This window comes from Elaeis guineensis, chromosome 11 (genome assembly GCF_000442705.2).
Source record: "Elaeis guineensis isolate ETL-2024a chromosome 11, EG11, whole genome shotgun sequence".
Classification (NCBI taxonomy): Eukaryota; Viridiplantae; Streptophyta; class Magnoliopsida; order Arecales; family Arecaceae; genus Elaeis; species Elaeis guineensis.
This window is the reverse complement of record NC_026003.2, coordinates 111,835,465-111,861,379: the sequence shown is the minus strand read 5'-3', so window position 1 is coordinate 111,861,379 and position 25,915 is coordinate 111,835,465. Positions and strand designations below refer to the sequence as shown.

At 33.7% G+C, this 25,915-nt stretch overlaps 1 pseudogene; it reads right to left on the bottom strand.

Moving 5' to 3' along the window:
* Positions 1-572: 572 nt before the first annotated feature.
* LOC140852425 (uncharacterized) lies at positions 573-24,188 on the bottom strand (annotated as a pseudogene).
* Positions 24,189-25,915: the final 1,727 nt, after the last annotated feature.

Sequence of the window (25,915 nt, the reverse complement as noted above, 5' to 3'; positions counted from 1 at the left end):
ACGATGCACTCTTATGCCTCTCTCAGTATCATACCAATCGCATCTAAACAATACAACCTTATTTCTAGCATCATAATAAGTTAACTACAAGATCTCAGTTAACATGCCATAATAATCATGTTTAAAGTCATTGTAACAGCTTCCTTATACACACACGTCACTGTTCATTATTTTTTTATTGATGCCATATTCAAATGCGTGGAATTTAAAACCATTGACAAAATATCCTTTGAAAGTTGTAACTCCTGGATTTGGGCCTTGTGCTATATCATAATACGCCGATCAATTCCATGCCTCCACTCTTCACCTATTTTCAAAAATAATTATTAGGTTCATCTAACTTAATGATCAATAATAAAAAAATATATTACATAAAGTATATTATTGACTAATCAAATTTTCAACCATCTTGCAAACTCCCGCTCACATAGTCTCTCAACTTCTACATTGGTAATATGAGGTGAACACGCCCTGACATACAACTTATATCGACTGTACTCATGTTAGTCATATATAATTAATCCAAATAATTTAATATTTGATATACATTATAAATAAGAAAAATGGAATACTTACTCTATAAATGGTCCAAGTTCTTCACAGTTAAGCAACACATAAATGTGTGCAGCATCATACATCTCATCAGTCATTAACCTATAAGATGCAGTTGTTTCCATTGATCATCCAGGATGTGAAAAGATAGAAAGACGTCCTGAAAGCCCGACATCTCCCCTATCATCATTTCGTGAGACTCGAGTCAATCTTATTTGTACCTCAGGCTCAAAATAATATGAGCAAAAAGAGTTAATTTCTTCAATGACATAAGCCTCACATATTGAACCCTCGACAAGAGACCTATTTCACACCATGTTCTTTAAGTACAACATGTACCTGAAGAATAAAAATTTTAGTTATATAAAATACAAATTTAACAAACTATATATTGGAAATAAAGAATGGTACCTCTCAAATAAATATATCCATTTAAATTGATTTGGTCCTCCAACTTTTGCTTCATAAGTCAAGTGAACAGGTAAGTGTTCCATAGAATTGAAGAAATAGAAGGAAAGATTTTTTCTAACTTACATAAGATTTCAACAATATTTTTCTCTAAGATCTCCATATGCTTAACCTGAATGATAGTGGAGCATATATTCCAAAAAAAATATCATAACTCGATTATCGTATCCCACACTGGTGGGGGCACCATACCTCGAAAAGCAATAGGCACTACAACAAAACAGATTACTAGCGATGCAAAATTTTTATCACTAATAATCAATTTTTATCATTAATAGTTATTAGTGATAAAAAATTTATCGCTAATTTTTCATCGTAAATAATCACGTCATTGATAATATTTTATGATGAAAAAAATATTTCGTTGCTAATAAAAGGTATTTGCGATAAAAATTTTCATCATTAAAAAATCAACGATGAAAAATTTTAATCATAAAAAATATATTTATGATGAATTATAATATCACTAATAAATAAAAAATTAATAGCGATGAAAATAGTTTTATCGTTATTAATTTAATTAAAATTTTTTTAAAAATAAAACTTTTAAAAATTTTTTAGCGATGAAATATTTTTGTCACAATAAACTTTTTTGCAACAAAAATATTTTGTTGTAATTAATTTAATAAAAAAAATTAAAAAAAATAAAATTAAATAATATTAGTGATGAAAAATTACATCATAAATAAGATAATTTCTGATGAAACTTTTCATCACTAATAATTATTATGATGAATAATTATTCTTCACTATTAAATATATGTAAAATTTTAATATTTTTTATTTATTAAAAAATTAAATTATGTTACTAAAATATTTTTGGTGACCAATTTTTCATCGAGAATAATTCTGTCACTAATAATTTATTCATATTCTTTTTTAAAAAAATTATGAATATATTTTTAATTTATATGTATAATATTTTTTATAAATTTAAAATAAAAAATTAGAATAAAAAATTTACATAATAAAAAATTTATACAAAAATTTATTTTATTATATTAAATTAAAATTACAAGAAGTTTAAAAAAAAAGTACATGAAAAAGTCATCAAATATCAGAATCTAGAGAACGAGCTAGGGAAGGGGAGCGTTCGATGGAGCTCGGACCGGCTTGCTGCTGCCTCATCAGCTGTATCATTTGCTCCATCCATACCATCCACTCCATCATCTGAATTTAGAGGTGCTGATACTCATCGATGCGTGCAGCCAACTCCTGAGCTCGTTGCTCAGCTTGTTATCGATCCATGACAGCCTGCTATCGATCCTCGACAGCCTGTCTCTTCACCTCCATCAGCCAAGCTTCATATGCAGAATGGATGTCAGCCCTAGATGTACGTAAGCATGAGGGAGCAGTGATCCCATATCTTAGACCCCTAAATAACAGATCTCATATTCGAGCATTCGATCACAGATCTCATCATCTGTGGGTGCGGTCGAGCTCTCAAAGATAGGCTGGGATCTTATGTCTGTCATACGATCATAAAAATTAAATTATAGTTATTTTAATTTTATAATAAAATTAGACTGTGAATAAAAATAATTAAAAAAACTTACAAAGAGCTTTTGCTCCCCATCGTCACTCCCCTAACCGTCGCTGGTGGGTCCGCTGGTAGATATCGATCCTACCAGGAAGCTCGCCACTCTCAGCATCTCTCTGTAATTTGAGAATTAATTAAAAAATTTAAATAACTAGAGAATTATATGCTAATTAAAAATTAAAAATTACCTACCATCTGCTCTATGTGACGAGCGAACGATCTCGAACCTCCACAATATGGTACATTTGTCTCGATCGATTCATGGTGTTCTAGGCACATCAGCTCTGTACAGTTATCAGTCAAATTAGTAGATAATAAATTTAATTTAAGAATAAATAATTCAGTCATTAAACTTAAAAAAAATTTAGATGTGTAACATGATATGTCGGATCCTCAAAATATCGGTATATGGCAGTCCAATCGTTCATGGTGATACTGTCATAGGGCTGCTGCTGCCCGCCTCCTCCCTATGATCCTGCACCACCCGGTACCAATGCTGATGCATGTGATGGTGATAATCCTTGAAATGCAAGGATAGATGAATGTCGACGGCTCGCCTCACACGATCCTCCTCAAAATCAATGATGTCAAACACACCCTATCAATAACAAATATTAAAAAAATATTATGTAATTTAAATATTCATAATATAATTTATTTTATCTATAAGTGGGTGTAGAAAATCTCTCTCTGAGCCGGTAGAACGTGACGCCAATCGAAGAGCGTCACGGGGGCATAACTGTGGCATATGATGTCCAGCTCAGTCTGCCATGGCTCGCACCATCTCCTAATGGGTCTGGTGTAGCTAGCTGATATCTCGATCCGGAGATGCTGTCCTGGTGCTCGCATCTCCAACGTTCTAGAACAAGGTTCTTCGATGGACCTCACCCTCACCTCACTACCGATGAAGACTGGCTTGAAATAACAATAAATAAATCATTAGTATGATCCAAATAAAAAAAATTAAATTTTATTATATAAAAAATATAATAATATCATTGGATCCATCTCATTGGACTCGCCTCACGGGACCTGTCAGTGTAGGACCCTCTGACAGTGGAGCCGGTGCGGCAACGGAGATCGGTGAAGATGCCTCAACCTCTGAGGTAGACTATGAACGCGAACGTCATCGTCTGTCTCCTGATGCATATCTGAATAATTTAGATTTAAATAAATATAATATTAATAATAATAATAGAAATTAAATAACATTCTAATGAATACGATTATATCGCATACCATTATTATAAGAGAAGATTGAATGAAGAATATAGATATACTCATCAATATTTGTATCTTCCTCGATGTGTAGATCCTCTTCAAATCATAGTAATTGATATATGTGTCGTCTTCTATCTCATCGAATCACAGTAATTGATATATGTATCATCTTCTATCTCATCGTCATTTATAAACTGATCGTTGCCCTCCAACTCATCAAGATTAAATACAAAATTAGCTTCAACATTGTTAGATGACAGATCAGTCCTATTCAAAGGTATCGTTATAAGTTCTTTATCAATCAAAAGCTCGCTAATATTTTTCTTCTTACTGAAAAGCTTCCTCTTCATGTAAATCCAAATTTTCAACTATCTCTAATTGGGTTGGTATGTCATATACACCTCTAGGTATTATTTTTTGTACAACATATCAATTATCTCAATACTTTAGATCCTTCAAATATATTACTTATTTCGCTTAAGTTGCTAATATATTATTTATTTCGCTAGACCAAGCCGGATATTACGTGGGTCATCATAAAGTATGGATGCTTTGCATCGAAGTCTTTCTACACTAAAGAGTCAGTTGGGTTGCTAAATATGTTCTCCTCCAGAATTGCTGCTCATAATGCCATCTCATTTCTTCAACTGTCTTTGTGGACATATACAACCTTTGAAGTCTTGAAATCAATGAAAAATATCTCAAAATCTTTTGAAGTATCTTCTTTGCTTTTCTATTATCGATTTTGTATCTAGGCTCAGCACATTTCGAATATTTAATTGCTTATTCATTATCCTTATAAAATAATATACAGTCATTTTTACAGGCATGTATAGGAATATAGCCAAGTCTCATTTTCTACATGTACATTTTTGCTTCAGAATATGATTTCGAAAGTCTTTCTCCATCGAGAAGAGCTGCTTTAATCAATGTTAAAATTTAATCAAATAACTTCTGACTCCATCGATTCACAGTTTTAATATAAAGCAATTTTAACAAAAACTCTAACTTAAAAATTTTATACAATTTGGATAGAGTGGCTCTCGTACTTCTCTTACAAGCTTTGCAAACAGTTCAGAAGTTCTTCTACCTTAAGTCGGATATTATGTTCATGATCAGAATTACTTTCAGTTGCAGTAGTACTCATACGTACATTTCAACAAGCATCTTGATGTAAATCATCTAATAATTCTCCTATACTATTATGTTCGACAGATCCAGCAGTATCACTATCATCTTCAGTATCGTTATCGTCGCGCACCACTTCATTCGGATCACCTCCCCATACCATATCCAATAAGTATATTTTTATCCATACCACATTGTAGCAGATGCTTCTCAACAAGTATTATGTGACGATATACCATATTGACACATCTCTTACATGGATACTTTATCTGACTATCACTGTTAGCCTTATGTCGTGCAAATTCAATAAAATCTCAAACTCTTTTTTGATATTCAGGCAAAAAAATACCTCTAGCATTCATCTAATTTTTGTTAATATCTATCTAATAACAAACACAAAATCATTAACAACCAAAAAAAGTTCAGTGGTATTCTGGATTTCGATCCAAATTTCGGACTGAATCGCAATCTGAATTCAGCTAAAATCTTGATCTAGATCTAGATCCGGATCACTTTATACAAAATAATATATATTAAAAAATACAGACTAATCAGTAACACAGAAAATATCCTTTCATCAATTTAATGAAGTAAAAATACATGATCCTATTCATTTCAAATTATTACTAACAGATGTGGCCCTATCCCTTTCAGAAAAGTAATAATCTTATTATTGTTATTAGTGAATATTTTATCTCATTTTTATAAAAATTTCGACAGTATCTTCCATGGTTCCCCAAGTATACGATGTGAATATGGTGCTTACACACCCTATCTACTATATACCCAGAGAACAATGGACAGATAACTACTGAATACTACATAATGAAATAAAATATAAACTATTAACAATAATAATATTATTACTTTATCAAAAAATCCGAATACGGGACATCCAAGATTTAATTTCGATGCAGATCGACTCTTGAACGGGAATCTACGGCTCAATGTAATTTAACTATCATCTTTGAACATGCATTCGAAGATGTATTTCTAATTTATCAAAAAAGAATAACTTCATATTGAAATTTTTTCATCAGAAATTTAATAAATTTTTTTCTAAAATAAAAATATTTTTTATATTTATAATTTCAGCAGCATACAAAACAGCATATAAAATAATTAAATTATAACAAGTAACAGCAATATGCATTGTGTTAGTGAAAAAAATAATTAATTAAATAATTAAATAATTTAACAGTAATATTAAAAAATAATATGTAATAAATATAATTAATCAAATAATTAATCAAATAATATGCATCCTCCATCTCCGCTGCTCATAATGCCATCCCCGCAGGCCCAAGCCCGCACCGCCGGCCCGGCCCGACCTCTTCTGGCCCGACCCGCCCATCCCCGTCGGCCCCGTTCGCATCGCTAACCCAGCCCGACCCGGCCTCATCCCCGTCGGCCCCGACCCCATCCCCATCGGCTCGGCCTGGCCCCATCCCCGTCGGCCCCAGCCCCATCCCCGCACGCCCCGCCCCGGCCCCATCAAGTCTCGGCCCGCCCCTTCTGGCCCGACTCGACCTCATCCCCGTCGGCCCCAGCCCCATCCCCGCCAGCTCGGCCGGCACCATTCTCGTCGGCTCGGCCCTATTCGCGCCGGCCCGCCCCATCCCTGCGGCCCGGCCCCATCCCCGTCGGCCCCACCTCATCATCAATCAAGTCTCGACCCGGCCCCTTCCGGCCCGACCCGACCTCATCCCCGCCCCCCCGACCCGCCCTTGCCGGCCCAGGCCCCATCCCCGTCGGCCCGACCCGACCTAGCCTGGCCTTTCCCGGCCCCGTCCACGCCAGCTCGGCCCCATTTGCATCGGCCCGGCCCCATCCCCGCCATCCACGGCCCGACCCGGACCCATCCCTACTGCCCAAGCCCGACCCGAAACCGACTTGGCACGAACCCGACCCGGCCCAACCCAACCCATCAGACCGGCTCGACCCGGTCCTGTCCCCATCCCCATCCCCGTCGGCCCCCTCCATGCCAGCCCACTTGGCCCAGCCAGCCCGACCTGGCCCAACCCGCCCCGACCCCATCCACGTCGGCTCGACCCCATCCCCACCGGCCACAGCCCGACCCGGACCCATCCCTGCAGTCCCCGGCCTAACCCTGGCTCGATCCAGGCCGTAGCCCCATCCCCGCCAGCTCGGCCCGGCACCATTCTCGTCGACTCGACCCTATTCGCGCCGGCCCAGCCCCATCCCTACAGGCCCGGCCCCATCCCCGTCGGCCCCGACCTCATCATCAATCAAGTCTCGGCCCGGCCCCTTCCGGCCCGACCCGACCTCATCCCCGCTGGCCCCGGCCCGACCCGCACCATTCTTGCCGGCCCAGGCCCCATCCCCGTCGGCCCGACCTGACCTAGCCTGGCCTTTTCTGGCCCCGTCCGTGCCAGCTCGGCCCCATTTGCACTGGCCCGGCCCCATCCCCGTCGTCCACGGCCCGACCCAGACCCATCCCTACTGGCCCAAGCCCGACCCGAAACCGACTTGGCACGAACCCGACCCAGCCCAACCCAACCCATCGGACCGGCCCGACCTGGTCCTGTCCCCATCCCCATCCCCGTCGGCCCCCTCCATGCCAGCCCGACTTGGCCCAGCCAGCCCGACCTGGCCCAACCCGCCCCGACCCCATCCACGTCGGCCCGACCCCATCCCCACCGGCCACAGCCCGACCCGGACCCATCCCTGCAGTCCCCGGCCTGACCTGGACTCGATCCAGGCCGTACCTGAGTTGGCCCAGCCCTGCCAGGCCCGACTCGGCCCAGCCCGGCCCCATCCCCGCAAGCCCCGGCCAGACCCGGCTCGACCCGACCCACCCGTCCACCATGGCCTGACCCAGCCCATCCGTCCCCGTCCCCATCCCCGCTGGCTGCGGCCCCAGCTTGACCCAGCCCACCCGTCCATGGCGGCCCAGTGGCCAGACAAAAGACCAAGAAAAAACAAAAATGATTACCGGTGGCGGATGCAGGCGCCGACGGCCCATCCCTGTCCCCATTAGCCCAGCCTGGCACCATCCCTGCCGGCATCTCCCCTATCCCCGACGGCCCACCAGTGGTCCGAGAACACACCAAAAAAAAAAAAAGCTTACCTTATCGGCGGATGGCAACTGCGAAACCAGAGTGGGGGGGCATCAGAGAGGAGGATGCAGGGGGGCGAGCGTGCGAAATCAGAGTGGGGGGCATTGGAGAAGGAAATGGGTTTCAGATGGGACTTGACGGAACGCGACATATTAGCGATAAAAATTTTCATCACTAATAATAAATTTTAGTTGCTAATAATTTTAAAATAAAATAATTTATGATGAAACAAAAAAATTTTATCACTAAAAATATTATTAACGATGAAAATAATTTTCGTCGTCAATAGTTCCTGCCAAAAAAAATTTCATTGAAAAAAATATTTTCCCTCTAAAAATATTATTTGCGATGAAAGCAAAAATTTCATCGTTAATAATTTTTTAACGATATAAATTTTTCATCGCTAATAGTTCCTGCCAAAATATTTTTCGATAAAAAAGTTTTTCCAATAGAAAAGTTATTTGCAATGAAAACTTTTCATCGTTAATTAATTTATTAGCGACGGAAAAGCTATTTCATCGCTAATAATTACTGAAAAAAATTTCTATTTTTTTCAAAAATTTGTGACGAAAAAAGCATGAGCAATATTATGCTTCCATAGAAAAATAATATATATATATATACATACATATACATATATAATATATATATGTATATAAATATATATATATTTAAAAATTTATATAATATATATAATAATCCTAAATCTTGTTCAAAAGACTTATCAAATCCTGCTAAATTGATGTGTGGATAAATTTATATATATTATATATAAATATAAGTGCATAGCTATTGTGGCATTACAGGAAATAATTAACTTGTTTATAAAGTAGATGCACAATCATTACTGCTCTTACAAAAGGCATAGCTTTGTTTACAAATTTATCGTAAATTACTAATCTGCTAAAAGTTGCATGCAATTATTGGAATATTTTTAATACGAATAACTCTACTCGCTAGAGATAAAAAAACTTAATTTAAAATAAATCACAATTTAAGTCAATTATTGATAAGAATCATAAAGGGTTCAATTCATATTATTATACCAAAAAATTTAACAATGTGGAGGACTCTTCTCCTTGTACTACATTAGTATTCATTTTTTTTATAAAGAAGTAACATCATGTTTATTTTTGTAAATATACAACTCGCCTCATCTCAACTTAACTAAGCTATGATCCCAAACTCATTAGGATCGAGTATATAAATCTTTTTTCTTCATTTCACTTGGTTTAGAGACATTAAATATTAATTCTTTTCTTACCACTTCATCTATATGTTGTTTGGTGTACCTCCTTGTTTTTATATATAAATCACTCATTTGTACGGATGCATATATATTTTGACCTCTATTCTATATATCTGAAGTATCTAAAATCATCATTCTCTAAATTTTATCTTAATTAATGTTATCTTTATTATTTTATAAATAATTTTATTTTAATTTTATTTTTTTTATATTACTACATATTCATCTTAGTATTCTACATACTTTTCTTGTGCACATATTATTTTTTTAAAACTATCTAATATTTATTTTTATAAATATAAAAAAATTTACTATAATATATCTAAACATCCTTTAATAGAAATTTTTTTTAATTTTTTTTTAAATTTTTAAAATTTTTTAAATATTAGTGATGAAATTTTTTATTGTAAAAAAAGGTATTAGCGATGGAATTCATATTTTTCGTCACTAATAATTTTTGAAATTTAAATTTAAAATTTTTTAAATATTAATGATGAAAGGTATTCATCGTAAATAAGCAACAATTTTGTGACAGATATTCGACTTAGCATCGTAAATAATGGATTATTTAAGATGAAAAATTTCATCATAAATTATTTTTTATTTTTAAATTTTTAAAATAGATTTATTAGCTATAAAAAAATCTACTTTCATCGCAAATGCGCTTGATGATTTATGATGAAAATTTTTTACATCGCTAATAGTGTCATTTTTGAAAATTAATTTTTTTTTTATTTTTCACATATTAGCGATGAAAAATATTCATCGTAAATAATCAGTAATTTTTTGATAGAAAATAAATATTTCATCATAAATAATAGATTATTTACGACATAATTTTTTCATCACAAATATTCAGTAATTTTTAAATTTTTATTTTTTTTATTATTTTTGATGAAATTTTTTTATCATAAATAATCTATTATTTATGATAGAACTTTTATTTTCCATCATAAATATTTTGGTTATCTACGATGTATTTTTTTCATCATAAATAATCTTTATTTTAAAATTTTAAAATTTTTTAACTTTTTAAAAATATTAACGATGAGCTTTTTATCATTAATAAGTTTTATTTGTGACATAACTAAAATTTTTATTGTAAATAATTAAATTATTTATGACTAAAAACATACATCATAAATAATTTATAATATTTGATATTTTAAATTTTTTATTTTTCTTCAAATATTAGTGATAAAAATTTTAATCATAAAAATTTGAATTATTTATAATAAAAATATTTTCATCGTTAATATTTGGATATTTAAATTTAAATAATATTTTATTATTTATGATGAAAAAATTATCAAAACTAACTTTTATTTACAATGAAATTTTATTTTTCATTGCCAATATTTTTTATTGATGATGAAATTATTAAAGCATCGTAAATATTTTTTTTATCGATTAAAATTTTGATACGTCGCAAATAGGCTTATTGGCGATGAAAAAATTTTTGTCACAAAAAAAATCATCGTACAAAGGTCATTTTCTTATAGTGAGGGAGCAATCTCTCCATAAGTGTGTGACAATCATGACTCTTTAAGCCATAGAACTTATAATCATCAACATTCACATATTGAGATATGTTTAAGGCATAGCCATCGGAAAGCTTCAATTTCTTCAACCAGTTACAAATATCTCTTTTCTGTATAATGATCAATGCATAAGAGGCTTTTGGTTTGCAAAGTCTGTCATTATATAACTTCAAGTGCAAATGAGGCCTATTGCAATATCTTTCCAAATCTTCCCTCGCCTTTGTGTTATCTTTGATTTTATCCTTAATATCTATTATCGTGTTAAAGACATTCTCAAATATATTTTTTTTCTATGTGCATGATACAAAGATTATGTCTGATTAGATTTGTGTGCCAAAAAGGCAACTCCGAAAATATATTTTTTTCATCCAATTATGTTCAACACCAAATCCAGATAGCTTTTCTTTGACATGTTGTATGCCAAATGTGATATCTGGAAGCATGCATACTTTGTTCAATATTTCTTTGCCGGATAATCGAGGAGGGAGCACATCTTCTCAACTCAACCACGAGAAAAAATATCCCGTTGTCTCCTGTATTGATGATCAAAGGGTAAAAACTGATGGTAACAGTCAAAAAATAATGTCTTACCACCACTTCTCAGGATGAATGCCTTAGTACGCTCCATACAATAAGGACATGATAATCTCCCATGCGTGCTCCATCCGGATAACATGTCATATACAGAAAAGTCATTAATTATCCATAAAAGTGCTGCTTTCATTTGAAATTCTGCCTTCTACTCATATTGTAAGTATTCACTCCCACTCCCCATAATTGCTTCAACTCCTCAATTAGAGACCTTAGAAATACATCAATATTCCTACCTGGACTCTTCAGGCCTGGTATCACCATATTTAAAAAAATGTACTGCCACTTAAGGCACATCCAAGGAGATAAATTATATACCGTAATCAGAACAGACCAACATGAATAAGGTGTTGATGAATGTCTAAAAGGATTGAACCCATCAGTACACAATCCCAAACGTATATTCTTCGGATCAAATGCAAAGTCAGGATAGATTCTATCAAAATACTTTCATGCCTCACTATCACACGGGTGTGCCATTAAACCATCTGCATATCTATTTGAAGCATGCCAAGTTATATGTTGTGCTTTTTTGATGACAAAAATAACTTTTGAAGCCTATCGGTTAGCGGAAGATATCATAATACTTTAAAAGGAACATGCTTTGCCCTTTTACCACAATCATTTCTCTTAGGTTTCCACCGAGCATGACCACAAACACTACATTCTGTCTTTGCCTCCTCTTCCAAATAATACAACATACACATATTAGGACACACATCAATCTTTTGATAGCCAAGACCAAGCTTCCCTATCATTTTCTTTGTTTCATAAAAATTGTTTACTAGCTTCTTATCTTCTGGTAACATACTCATGACAATCGACAAGAGATGATCATAACAATTTTCACTCATATTAAATTCAGACTTATAATTTAAGAGTTGTGACACCACAGATAATTTGGTGTACTTTTGACAACCCTCCCATAATGGCTCATCCGTTGTTCTCAACAAAGAATAAAATTTTCAGCATATGGATTTGGAGATTCATGCACATCATAACCCTCCTCATTGATGATTTCCATATTTGGTTGTATTTCTTGAAATTTTGGACCAAACCTTCTACTATCAATCTTTTGTATGTATTAATATCACCTTCTGAAGATTCTCTGAACTCACTATAAGTCTCACCATGCGAAGTCCACACAGTGTAGTGCTCATTAAAACCTTTATAATAAAAATGCAAAACCACTTCATCTCTAATACAAAACTTCAGATTACGATCTTTGAACATGAACATCTAATTTTATTTTCATCCACATTATTAGGTTGTGAAAATGCAAATTGAATGAATCTTTCAACCCCTTCCTTAAATTCATCAGTGGTATATTCATTACTTAAGTGATTATACATCCAACTGCGATCTCCTGACATATTTATCTTTATTACCTATATAAAATTAATGCATAGTCAGCACTTTTATAAAAAAAATTATAAAATTTATCAAATAAATGTTAAGTATAGCAATTTTGAAATAACGATGTAAATGATAATTATGAGTGGCAATCATGTCAGATCGGATCATAAATAATACAAATATTGCTCAAACATAATTTTAGAGTAAAGAAAAAATCAAGCTTAATATGACAGATAAGATTTTAATAGTAAATAACACAAGTATTGCTCAATAAATACGATGATTCTTCTCTTCCTGCTTTAGTTCCAGTGACTTGTGCTCTAATAATTTTCTCTGAATCTGCAACCAACAAGTTAGAAAATATAGTTGATTGGATTAAGATCTCTAAATGCAATACATATTTATAGAATTTCAAAAACTATTAATGATTAGAACATGCTTCTGTTAAAAATATTAAAAATTAAAAAATTATTGATCTATCCATATCAGTGAGTACAAGAACAAATTAATTAGTAAAATAAATTATGATATTGGAAGAGAATTCATTCCAAACTTGTTATGCCCTATCCATATCCAAATCCATTTAAATCTAACTATCTGAATCCATCCCAAACTCAATTATAAAATTAACCAAAAATTTTGAATGCATCCTATTTAAAATTGATGTATCCGCTGGATACCTAAATTAATTTTTTTATTTTTTTTATTATTAGTATTATTATTTTTAGAGTTTCAATTGACTGTTTTTTCTTGGAGTCTCAAATTGGTGGGAGGCTTGGAGCTTTCACCACAATAAATTTTTTTGAAATCCCAATTCAGAAAAAAATTAACTGAAAAAATTTGATATACAAAAATACAATGGTCATAAAAATTTGATATGCAAAAGTATAGGAGTCATAAAAATTTGATATACAAAAATATAAGAGTCAACAGATTCTCTTTTCCCCACATAAATATATTGAAAGATTTAGATTAAAATAAAAATAAAACCAAAAACAAGAAAAGAATGTTGAGCAACAAGAAAATAGAGATAAGTTATGAATATGTGAGGATAACACTTTGATGAATCATTATCAACACGTAAATATTTTGAAAAGGCTCGAGAAGTTGAAAAATAGAGAAAATGCATGTTTTCTTATATAGAGAAAGTCAGTTGTAGTATTTATAGGCATTGTTTCTATTTTCTATCACATATATAATATTGTATCTAAATTTGGTTTGTGTTAATTTTAAAATTTTTCTATCAGTTTTATTTTGTTATTTAATATCATTGATCATACTAGAGGGCAGACGTTCATGTACAACAAATGGCCTGCGATAGGAACTAGATTTTTTTTTTTGTTGGCATGAGGTAGCAACTCCCTGCATCCATTTATTGGCCTAAACCAATGCACGATCAAGGGTGGATTGATATTAGGATTTTAATAATGCTATTCAATCCATATGTGAAGCCTTCTAGCTTATCTATCAAAATTTTGATTGAAAAGATTCATCTTTATTGTTGTTAAGCTATTTGTCTCAGAACAAGATCTTAAATTAGAGATTTTTTGAAATAGGTTATAGTTAGCTAATTCCCCAAGTTACAAACAAAAATCAAATTTGTACCAAAAACAAACAATCTTGCAGTAGGTTTGGTCTCATATGAAAGGACATAAAATTTGGAATCTATATAGGAAGATAAGGGTACTCACCAACTCTCCTTAACTGGGCCACAAAATTAAGTACATATTTTGTCTTCTAAGGTTCAAGATAGTAGACAACCTTTTCCTCATAAAGATATACTAGTTCCATTCAGAACATCAAGTGTTATATTAAATTAGAAGAATATCTCAATGCTAGAAGACTATCCATTCCTAGTATGGAGTTTGTTATACGATACATTACCTTGGACTAATTCTATGTCAGAAAGATAGCAATAACTCATGGAATTTATCTTGCACACTCAGATTTCGATGTTATAAGATATATACTTCATGAACTTTGACGGTGCTGGCACAGATCTTAAACATGAATCTAAGAATTGCATATGCTTGGGTAACTTGGGCAGCAGACAATCGAAAAAACACCAATCGATCTCAAATACTAATAGTTGCAACCCATCATCTGTTTCCCTTCGGCATGATCATTTGCTTCATTACGTACTTTATCAGTTTCAAGAGCACATAATTTTGTAGCTCACTTTCTTAGACTAACATAACTATTCACCCTTTTGGAAGTTATTCAACATCAATATATTTGGGAACCTCCTCATGGCTCAAAACGTATCATGGTGTTGGCACAGATCTTAAACATGAATCTAAGAATTGCATATGCTTGGGTAACTTGGGTGGCAGACAATCAGAAAAACACCAATCGACCTCAAACACTAATAGTTGCAACCCATCATCTGTTTCCGTTCAGCATGACCATTTGCTTCATTACGTACTTTATCAGTTTCAAGAGCACAGTTTTGTAGCTCACTTTCTTAGACTAACATAACTGTCCACCCTCTTGGAAGTTATTCAACATCAATATATTTGGGAACCTCCTTATGGCTCGAAAGTATCATGGTGCTGGCATAGATCTTAAACATGAATCTAAGAACTGCATATGCATGGATAACTTGGGCAGCAGACAATCAGGAAAACACCAATCGACCTCAGACACTAATAGTTGAAACCCATCATCTATTTTTCTTCGGCATGACCATTTGCTTCATTATGTACTTTATCAGTTTCAAGAGCACATAATTTTGTAGCTCACTTTCTTAAACTAACATAACTGTTCACCCTCTTGGAAGTTATTCAACATCAATATATTTGGGAACCTCCTCATGGCTCAAAACGTATCATATATCTTCAACCAAATGAATCATGGTTTCACACAGATTTGCCCATTTATTTTTTTACCGAAAAAAAAAGAACAAAAGAGCCCAAGAGCCCCTCCCATAAGAAAGAGCAATCAAAGTTCAATAAAAAACCCCTCCCATCTCTCTTGGGTGCTCTGCTTTCCCACAGATACTCTACTTTCCCATAGATCTCCAAAGATGAAGAGGAATGAAAATTCAAAAAAAAAAGAAAAAAGAACAAGATCAATCCATATGGAAAAACTAGGTATTACTCAATGTCTCAATCATATGGGAGGCTTAAAGCTTAATCAAAATTTCCCCAAATCCCACAAATATCATGCTTCTACCAAGATTAAGCTCTCAAAATCTAAAGAGACCAACCCACACCACCACAACTCCCACAAAAAACCCATATGCTAGAAGAAAAAAACTTAAATGAGAACCTAAGAAACCCCTCCCATCTCCCTTCGGTGCTCTCCTTTACCAGGGATTTCCAAAGAAAGAGAAAAAAAACTAAAAAAATGATCAATACACATGAAAAAATTTCTTAGCTCTCGATTTTTTATTTGTCCTCTATTTTTCAACCAATTTTTGTCGGTCTTCCCTCCATTTTCTATAGGTTTTTCCTATATTTTCTCCATCTAAGAGTCTCAATCCAATGGGAAGCTTGTAGTGGCTGAATAGGGAAGCACAGATGCTAGGGTTTCCACGAGGAATGCAAAAGAGTTTCATCGGATGGAGGCTTAAGCGGCTAAAGAGAATAATCAGATAAAATTGGATGCACCAGGTCCAAGTGAACCGGGGCAAATCTTGGAGCACATGCATGCCAAATAGCGTGCAATCAAGAATCGATAAAATACAATGGTTAACGTGGCTTGTTATCCACCCTGGGATTTGGCACAGTCCAATTACAGCTGGTGCATACAATATCTAGACCACTTTTTTTGAAGGGATGGGAAATAGTATGATTTTTTTCAAAAAAAAATGGTGGACATGAGAATAAGCATTAATTAGATGGATCAAAAAAATATAATCAATTTTCATATGAGAAATGGGCTCAAATCCAAATTAAATCACTTCAAATATTGTGTTTAGTCTGATTTAAATCTCTTATAGATAATACATAGAGATATTACTAAAATCAGATAGTGCTAACTCGCCCAACAAGATGGAAATGCCTTAATTAACTCTATGGGCCAGTGCTAATATAAATGCAAGATACCTCTACATGAGACATATTGAAATTGTGAAGATGAATCTGGCCAAGCTTAAGTAAGGATATATCTTATCTTATGAATATAACTATGTAACTTAATTGTAAATGAACCATAAAATTAAAGAGGATATAAAAATTTTATTTTTGCCAATTCTTATATATTTTTCTCTTTTCCTAATTGGATCATAGGATTCCTTTAGTAAAGGGTTAAATACCTCATTTGCTCTATATCTTATATAAATCTATGTTATGATAGTGGATTAAATGCCATAAATTTTTTTATAGAGGTAGAATATAATTTTTTGTATAGTGGATTAAAAATTACACTATAAAGATAGAATATAATTTTTTTTATTTTTCTCTGAATATGATATAATTTTAAAATTTAAAATCTATTTTTATCATTCATTATCTAAATAATTATCGTTAGAGTATCATTACAAAAGATCATCTCGATCTGACAGTCTTAGGTATGTCGATCATTAAAATTTGATTTCGATGGTTACGAATGATCGTATGATGATCTGATAGATAGAGACCATCGATGGATCTAAAAATTTACAATGATGATCTCAATGATATTTGTATTATACTATCAAAATTTTACTTCAATCAGACATCATTATCATGATCAATTTAGTATGGGATGATTTAAGCCGTTAAATAAAAATGAGTGATCAAAAGGTCAAATGGTGTCTAATTATAAGATGATTTTTTAGGTAAATGATCTTTATCACTACTTTGATCATTTGTACAATGGTAATCGTAAAATTCAAACCATGTATATATAAACGATCTAAAACTATATGTCTCTTGATTCTCATTCTTAAAGTCTTTAAGTAATTATACTTATGCTTTTATCAGATCTGCTTAATATGAATAGTTCATATATATACGGTTTGAATTTTATGATCACCATCATATAAATGATCAAAATAATAACAAAGATCATTTATCTAAAAAATCATCTTAATCGGACATCATTTGATCTTTTGATCATTCATTTTTTATTTAACTACTGAAATCATCCCATGCTAAATTGATTATGATATGATGTCCGATTGAAATAAAATTTTTATAGTATGCTATAAATATTACTAAGATCATCATTTCAAGTTTTTGGATCTATCAGTGGTCTTTATCTTTTAGATCATTATGCAGTCGTTCGTGACTGTCGAAATCAAATTTTATAGATCGACATAGCTAGAGCTACCGGATCAAGGCGATCTTTTGTGACGATACTCTAACAATAATTATTTAGATAATGAATGGAGAAGATGAGCTTTAAATTTTAAAATTATGCTATAGAGACATAATATAATTTTTTTTTATTTTTCTCTGAATGTGCTATAATTTTAGAATTTAAAGTCTATCTTCATTGTTGATTATTTAAATAATTATCATTAGAGTATCATCACAAAAGACTGTCTCAATCTGACAACCCTATATATATCGAACATTAAAATTTGATTTCGACGGCTGCGAATGGCCGCATGATGATCCTCATTTGCTTTGTGTCTTATATGAATGCATGTTATGATAGTGGATTAAATGCCTCAATTTTTCATATCATCACTATTATGTCGTCACTAATACTCTCAATTCTTATGGTACTTGCAAGTCATATTTGCTTGATACTAAATTTTAATATCACTAAGAAATTTTTAAGAAAAAATCCCTCTCTAATATAATTTTTTTAATTTAAAAAAAATCTTAGCAGTACCAAGGGATTCATCCCTTGGTAAATCTCTAAGGGACACAACTTGTAAATCTCTCGATGAAAATTATTGAAGTAATCACTTACTTATCCCTTGCAGGTTACTGAGAGATTTTCAAGGGATTTATCGAGGGCAATAAATCTCTCACAAATCGCTTAAAGATTTTTTAGTGAAACTAGATTTTGAAAGCAACTTAACATCCCTTAAAAATTTCTTTCTAATCCCTTAATAATTTTCTGAGGGATAGATCCCTCACTGAAAGGCTGATTTCTGATAGTAATTCATTCTTGAAATATGATGAGATACTATTATAGTGATACATGGTATGTCACAGTGATAAAGGAGAGTTGCTCCTCTTCAAGATGGATGATATGGTGGCTATCCATGATGGTACAAGACTTTGCATTATAAAAATCATACTATAGAGGATCCTAATTCACTTTTAATACCTTAAAGTTATACCAAATGCCTCAACAAACAACATGGCTTTACTAATGTCAAAATAACCTGATCATATTTGCATTATGCATACCATACTAGGTGCATTGTTAAATTTCAATAAACGAAGCTTGGCTAGTGCAAAAGGATTTGATGATAGACTCATTGCTATTAGAACCCTTTGGATGATAAAATATCTACCATTGGAACCAACTAAATAGTGGACATTATGTTGTCTAACATACAAAGTTTCTATGCAAGCAAGGGATGGGCAGCATGGTTTGATGGTGAGACATTTGCCACCCAACTCGATTTGACCATAGCTTGTTCATTTCTTTTTGATCTCTTTTGATTGTGTACAATTTATCATCATCATCATCAGTAGAAGCTCTTGAGACTCTACTATCTGAGTTCCCCCTCGAATTTTCTTATTCTTACATGAGTTTGCATATATTTATTCTTTTCTCTAGTCCTAAATTGCTTAAGCAAGGGGTTAGCACCTCAAAAGGCTCCGCATAAATCTCTTAGCCCTAAGAGCTATAACTGTTGAGTGGTCTTAGTGAGTAATCGTGTTGCAATCTTAGCTCAAGCATATCTTATAAGGTGGTTGAATAATAAATTCTTTTTGGTACTCTAAAGGAGTAGTGTCTAGGTGTGCTGCAAGAGGTCTGGTCAAGGCATTAGCATCATCAAGGAAGCCTTTCTTTCTCTTTCCTTTCCTTTATTGTTCTTAGTTGGTCTTTCTTATAAAGTTAATCATTCCTTTTTGCAAGTTCAGATTCTACATTAGACTTAGGCATAGGATTACCTTCCTAGGTTTTCTTCTCTCGAGTTTTAAAGAAAAGGAAAGGTGACCAAGCCCTCTTCCTTACCAATCATCATCCTAGGCTAGTATAGCTGAGAAAGGTTCTCCAATCCTTCTTAGTTTGAGATTCGAAATTCTCTGTACTAGCAGTCCTAATCCCTCCTATCTCTCTCTTGTAGTCAACCTAGGCTCAACAAATCCCAGATAGGGTAATGCGCTAGTCTAAGGAGGTAGAACTCAAAGCATATGCATAACTTCTAGAGGTAGTGTCTTGATGGCCAGTGAAAACAAAATATCGAGCAATGATTAGATGGCTCTAGCACAACAATAGAATCTTGCACTAAGGCTGAACATCTACCCACATCTAGTAGTAATCCTCTATCAACAGCTGAGGATCGGTACAACCCAATCCTATAGAACTCAAGACTAGTTAAAATGCCTATACAAAGCAATCCACTCTTTTATTAGAGAAAAATCTAATGCAAGGTGTTTATTGTAAAATATTTTGAAGTTATCTGTATTGTTTTGTAAATAGTGATTAATGAAGATTTTGCATGCAATGTCGACAAAATAGTGTCATATGTCAAGATTCTGAGAAGATAAGGTTCCTTCTCTTCCATATTTAGGCTAACATGATTTTCAATATGTATGCATTTTCATTTGATCTTTTTTGCATCAATGTATACATGTGGGAGCCATGCTATGATTTTATGTACCTTTTTACTCAAACTATCAATGAACCAAAATTGCTGCAATATTTAGCACTTCATTATTTGCACTTTCAAAAAATACAAAATTTACCAAATGATTGCATAAAAGCGATGGCACATATGTGTTTAACATGTTGCTTTGTATCATTAAGCATTTTCTTTATCCCTTATATGCATGCAAATGCCCGCACATATATAACATGTCATATATCATATACAAGATCATATTTTTGTAGGGCCAAATACTCAGATACTATGGTAAAGTATAATAAGATTTTAATTAAGTTAATCTTAATCTTATTATTTATGTCTAATTAATAATAATATAATTTTTTTATAACTCATATTGAAATCTTAATGTCTCATAATTCAAATTTATTAGAAGGTAGAAGGAGTGGCATCTCATTTTCGAATAAATAAAATGCCGAATAAGTTTAAGAGATAAGAGAATTAAGGATAGCTATTGCAAGGTTAATCATTATGAGTATTATAATATGTTCGATGGGAAGTCCAATTGCAAATTGAAGGAGATTCATTATCTCATTATTAAATATGAATAGGTGAAATCAAGAAATCTATAAAAATTATTCAAGGGGTTCTAGAAGAAATTCCTAGAGGTTCCTATGAGAATTTTGAAGTCTGATGCTCTGATAATGTAAAAACTTTTGAGTGGAATGATTCTGAATATAGAATTATTAGTAAAAAAATCTTCACCTAATTTTGAATTATCAAAATAATAAGAATAATGTTTTTTGGATTGTCTAATGTCTTTTGATTGGTATTTATCCCTTCAACATCTCAATTTTCTTACATATGGAGTATTTACTTGTTACTAATAACATATCGCTGTTGTTCTTTTAGATCCTTTTTTTTACTTTGATAGTATCATAGATAGGAGTCAATGTAGAGGAAACGAATGCATTCCTATCCTATAAATAAAATTAAGTGGAATAGATAGAACACTGGATCATGCCACATCTTATTATCTTCTATGGGATCCTATAGAACATGTTTATACATGACATGATTCGGGTATGATCATAGAAAAGATTATACTTAGTTCAATGGAAGAATTTATGTGGTAGTTGGATGCAGAGATACATTTGATTATGAATTCCAATATGATGGATAAAATCATAAATTTGCAGAAGCCATAGGTTTAAGCCCCATTAGTCCTAGGTTAGGATCCGTTGAATTGATAAATTCATCTCTTGATTTTTTTGTGAAACGGAGGACAAGTAGCAAGATGTAATCCTCAGCGAGGATCTTTATTTCTTTTATTTTTTATTTTGCATTTATCATCAGACAAGTATGGAAATTTTAATTTCTTTAATTAATATCAATTAATAAGGGGACATATATATATACATATACATACATACATACATACATTTATTATATATATATATGTGTGTGTGTGTGTATGTGTGTGTGAGTTTGTACAAATCAGTGATATTATTGTATTCAATATTTTAATAGATATCATGCTTGTTTGACTTTTTTTTTTCAATTATTTTTGAACAATGAGATGGAATAGAATTCTCCTACTATATTGGGAGTATATATACAAACTGTATATATATAATTTTTTTTTATTGTACAATCTTCTATTCTCCACCACCTCCTCCTCCTCCCCTTCTTCTTCTTCTTTTACCCCTTATTCTCCTTCTTCTTCTCCTCCTCCTCCTTCCCCTTCTTCTTTTGCCTTCTTATACTCCTCCTTCTTGTGCTCCTCCTCCTCCTCCTTCTTCTTGTGCTCCTCCTCCTTATTCTTCTCGTCTTCTTCTTTCCCTTCTTCTTCTTGTCCTCCTCCTTCTGCTCCATCTTCTTCTTCTTCTACTTCTACTTCCTCTTCTTCTTTTTCTCCCTATCCTTTCTTCAACTATTGGAAATGTTTGGATAATAGTTATGTTGCTGTCATATGGGATCTAGCAATAGCCTAGCTATCATCAGATACTCTAAATCTCTTACCTATCTTGGACTTCAAATGATGATATGGCTGCCATAAGATATCTTCAGATGGTGTACGTACCATCTAAGCATATATGTATCAAACAAGCTAGACTTTGATATATGGATACTTACAGGAGCCACTTGAACTATCTTTAATTTTATTGCATCTAAGCATATATGTATCTATTCTTAATTTATTCTTTTTGCTATTTTTCATATATCTCAAGTCTTAATAGTCTTTTTCAAGTTTTGCCCTTTATCTTTAGCTAAGGTCACTTATAACATTCTACTTTGTTAGTTTGTGATATTCTTTCAGAGGTATAAATATTACTTAGGGTAGAAACTTTTAACTACTAAGGGCATGTTTGGCTTGGATTGGGCTGAAAATTTTGTAGGATTCATGAATTGAACCATCCATTTAAGTATGATTCTGCATCAACCATAATCCATTTAACCCACATCCTATTGAAAGAAAAAAGATCAATATTTTTTCTTTAGATATTTTTTCTTCTTCCAGCTTAAAAGCTAGGATGCTGGGTTTGTATAGTAGGTTTTTAGAAAATGCAATCTAGATGAGTTAATATGCTTAATTCCTGCAGATTTTTCAGCCCAATTTCTATATGAGTATCTAAACAGACCCTAATAAGTTTGATCTATTCCAGATATTGATGGATTATTTTCTCTTTCCATTTATTTTTTCAAAGGGCATTTTCTTGTTGTTCTAGGATTGTTACAAGGGTGGCTCTCCTTTCCTGACGGTCTCCTTTGTACCAACTGAACTTTAGTTAATTTTACAATTCTTATCCATTTATTTATCTTTGTCTTATATTTTTCTAGTTTTTTTCTAAACTCTTATGCCAACCATTTTAGTGAGTATGTGGACATCTATATTTAGTTAATCATATAGATAACTTAAACAAGCAACCAAAGAGGCCCCAAGATCTTCACAAGTTTAGTATATCAATTTTTATTTTTATGCATTATCATAGGAGTAAATACTTTTGTCTCATAAATAGGGCTTGAAATTATTGTGCTTTCTTTTATGATTAATATAAGTTATTTTTGGTGAAGAACTTCCAACAAGGAAAAGACATTGTTGCATAATCAACTATAATTTCAGGATATATTGGTATATAATTGGTTATAGTGATTATAGAATATTAGATCTGAAATTATTCTTAAAAGATCATGTATATTTTAGGCGCAAACAGACTACCTTTAAGGCGGTTCTCCTAAAACTATTGTTAAGCGAATTTTTTAGTCATGCTGATACAATGGTTTCGCCACTCTTGTTTGCCTTTATGTTTGCATTAAATTTTTTCTTGAAAGTATTTGTATGCTCCGAAATAAATATTTTTCACCCAACGAGACATGAGCGGACGGTCAATTTGGTTATCTTTCCATTATTATCCTGTTATTTCCCATCATAATGTCATTATGGCAGCAATTATAAAAGCAGTTATTTTAATATTAAAAGCCGGAAATAGTACCTTTTTGATAAACAACCGCGACTGCTAACGGTTATAACGGTTAATAACGGTTTCTGTGGTGTGCTGTAATAGTATAATAACGCGTTGTCTAAAATTTTGATATCATGGTCTACGTACTACGATCGGTCCCACAGTCCACACAAAATGGCAGCCACCGTACCAAAGCACGATACACAATCACTGAACCACGAGGCTTTCGGTGGTGAACGCTGCAGCCACCTTGCATCAGTAAATCCTTTCATGGAAAGCTGGTAGCGTGTCAGCGGCTGGTGCCGCCCTTGTACGGTTTTGGTGGTGGGAGCCATTACGGCTGATCTTCCCTTGCCCCAGCTGTCCTAGCTCCCATGTCAGGCGATAGGTGATGACGCCGGCACGCCGCTGGTTCCGTTGGATGCAGCATGTGTCCCCAAAATAAGCTTACAGAAGGCATGCATATACCACAGCACCTGGTTCTATCCAAAAAAAAAAAAAAAAACCAGAACATGGGGATGGTCAGCACCATGAACCGTTTTCTTCGTATCACAGCCGTCACGCGTACTTACCTCTTCTATTGAAACATCAAGTCACGCGCAGCGGCACGGTGTTCTGGTTGCTGCACTGATAGTACCATAAGTAAGATAGTACATCATTTATGGTACGTCACACGGGGCAGGGTAGATGTGATCGTATCGCAAGCTCATGGAACCAATTTTATATCGTTATAAGTTATAACAGATTTCCACCAAAGTTGTTATTCGTCATTATAGTAACTTTAGTGATTATTATTAATCTCAAAATATTTGTATAATAATTTATATTAAATTATTTAGTGTTAAATATCTATTATTACTATGTTATAACAGAATCATTCGGTAACAGTAAGAAAGCGGTGAGATTATATTTTTGTTTATCTTTTATTAGGTAAAAGATATATTTTTTTTTGAGAAAAATTTGATAAAAAAGTTTGATCTTTAAAAGAAGGATAACATCCATACCATATTAACAAAAGAGTAGTAAGATTCTTTAGATTTGGTCTATAGTGATTACCAGCAAACTTTTTCACAAACTTATTTCATTTTCATCTTTATCATCCTCTCTGGCAATCTTTTTCATATTCAATCTTTATTTTCTACTTTATTTGTTTAATTTTTATTTTATTTACTAAACATGAATCATATCTAATTGTATGCTAGTCTTATTTTTAAAAATTATAATCTAAAATGATGAATATTATATCATTATAAAGAATCATTATAGTAGATAAATGTTGCACCTTTAACATGAAAAAGGGATTCATCTTCCTTGATGTGAATCCACAGTTTGATCGCGTAATAGTTGCTTTAAAATCTCTAAAAAAAATGAATGAAAATATTTGAATAATTTTGAAATCTGTGCATAACATGATTTAATGGTTGATATCGTGAAATAAGGCCAATCATTTTTTTTCATGAGATACAACCAGAATCCCATTATGGCATTAAATAATGTGTTATAACAGCTGCTCTCGTTTTGCCTATATTATATATTTATAATATAATGGAGAGATGCTATAACTGATATGGTGGCTATTATAATGATTATAATATTATTATTTAAACTTTAATTAAGTAGGGATGCAAATGGATCACCCATGGCTCAACACCGAGTCTTCTAGGTTGATCAATTGAAAATTCTGCAAATCCTTGACCCTGCCTCACCCATTTGCATCCCTCCTTGTAAACCGCCAGCCGATGCGCTCTACGTCAGAATTGTCTTTGCTGTGAGATGCAGAAAATCGCCGGATTACCAAACGAAAAACTCCTCTTTCTGTAGTGTTGCTGGGCTGGCGTATTCTTGCGGGTTCGACGGCTCCATCTCCCTTTCGCTCCAAACCTTTCGTATCGCGTTGCACGGATATTGCCAATTTGGGTGGTGTTGCCGCGTGTCGTACGTTCAGAATCCAGTGAATTCCCTTTTGGGATCTTATCCGGCGATGTGTAGATTTTTTTTTTTTTTTTGTTAAATATCTTAGCAAAGCCACACATGATTCATAGCGAGATTTTGTCTCGCAGGA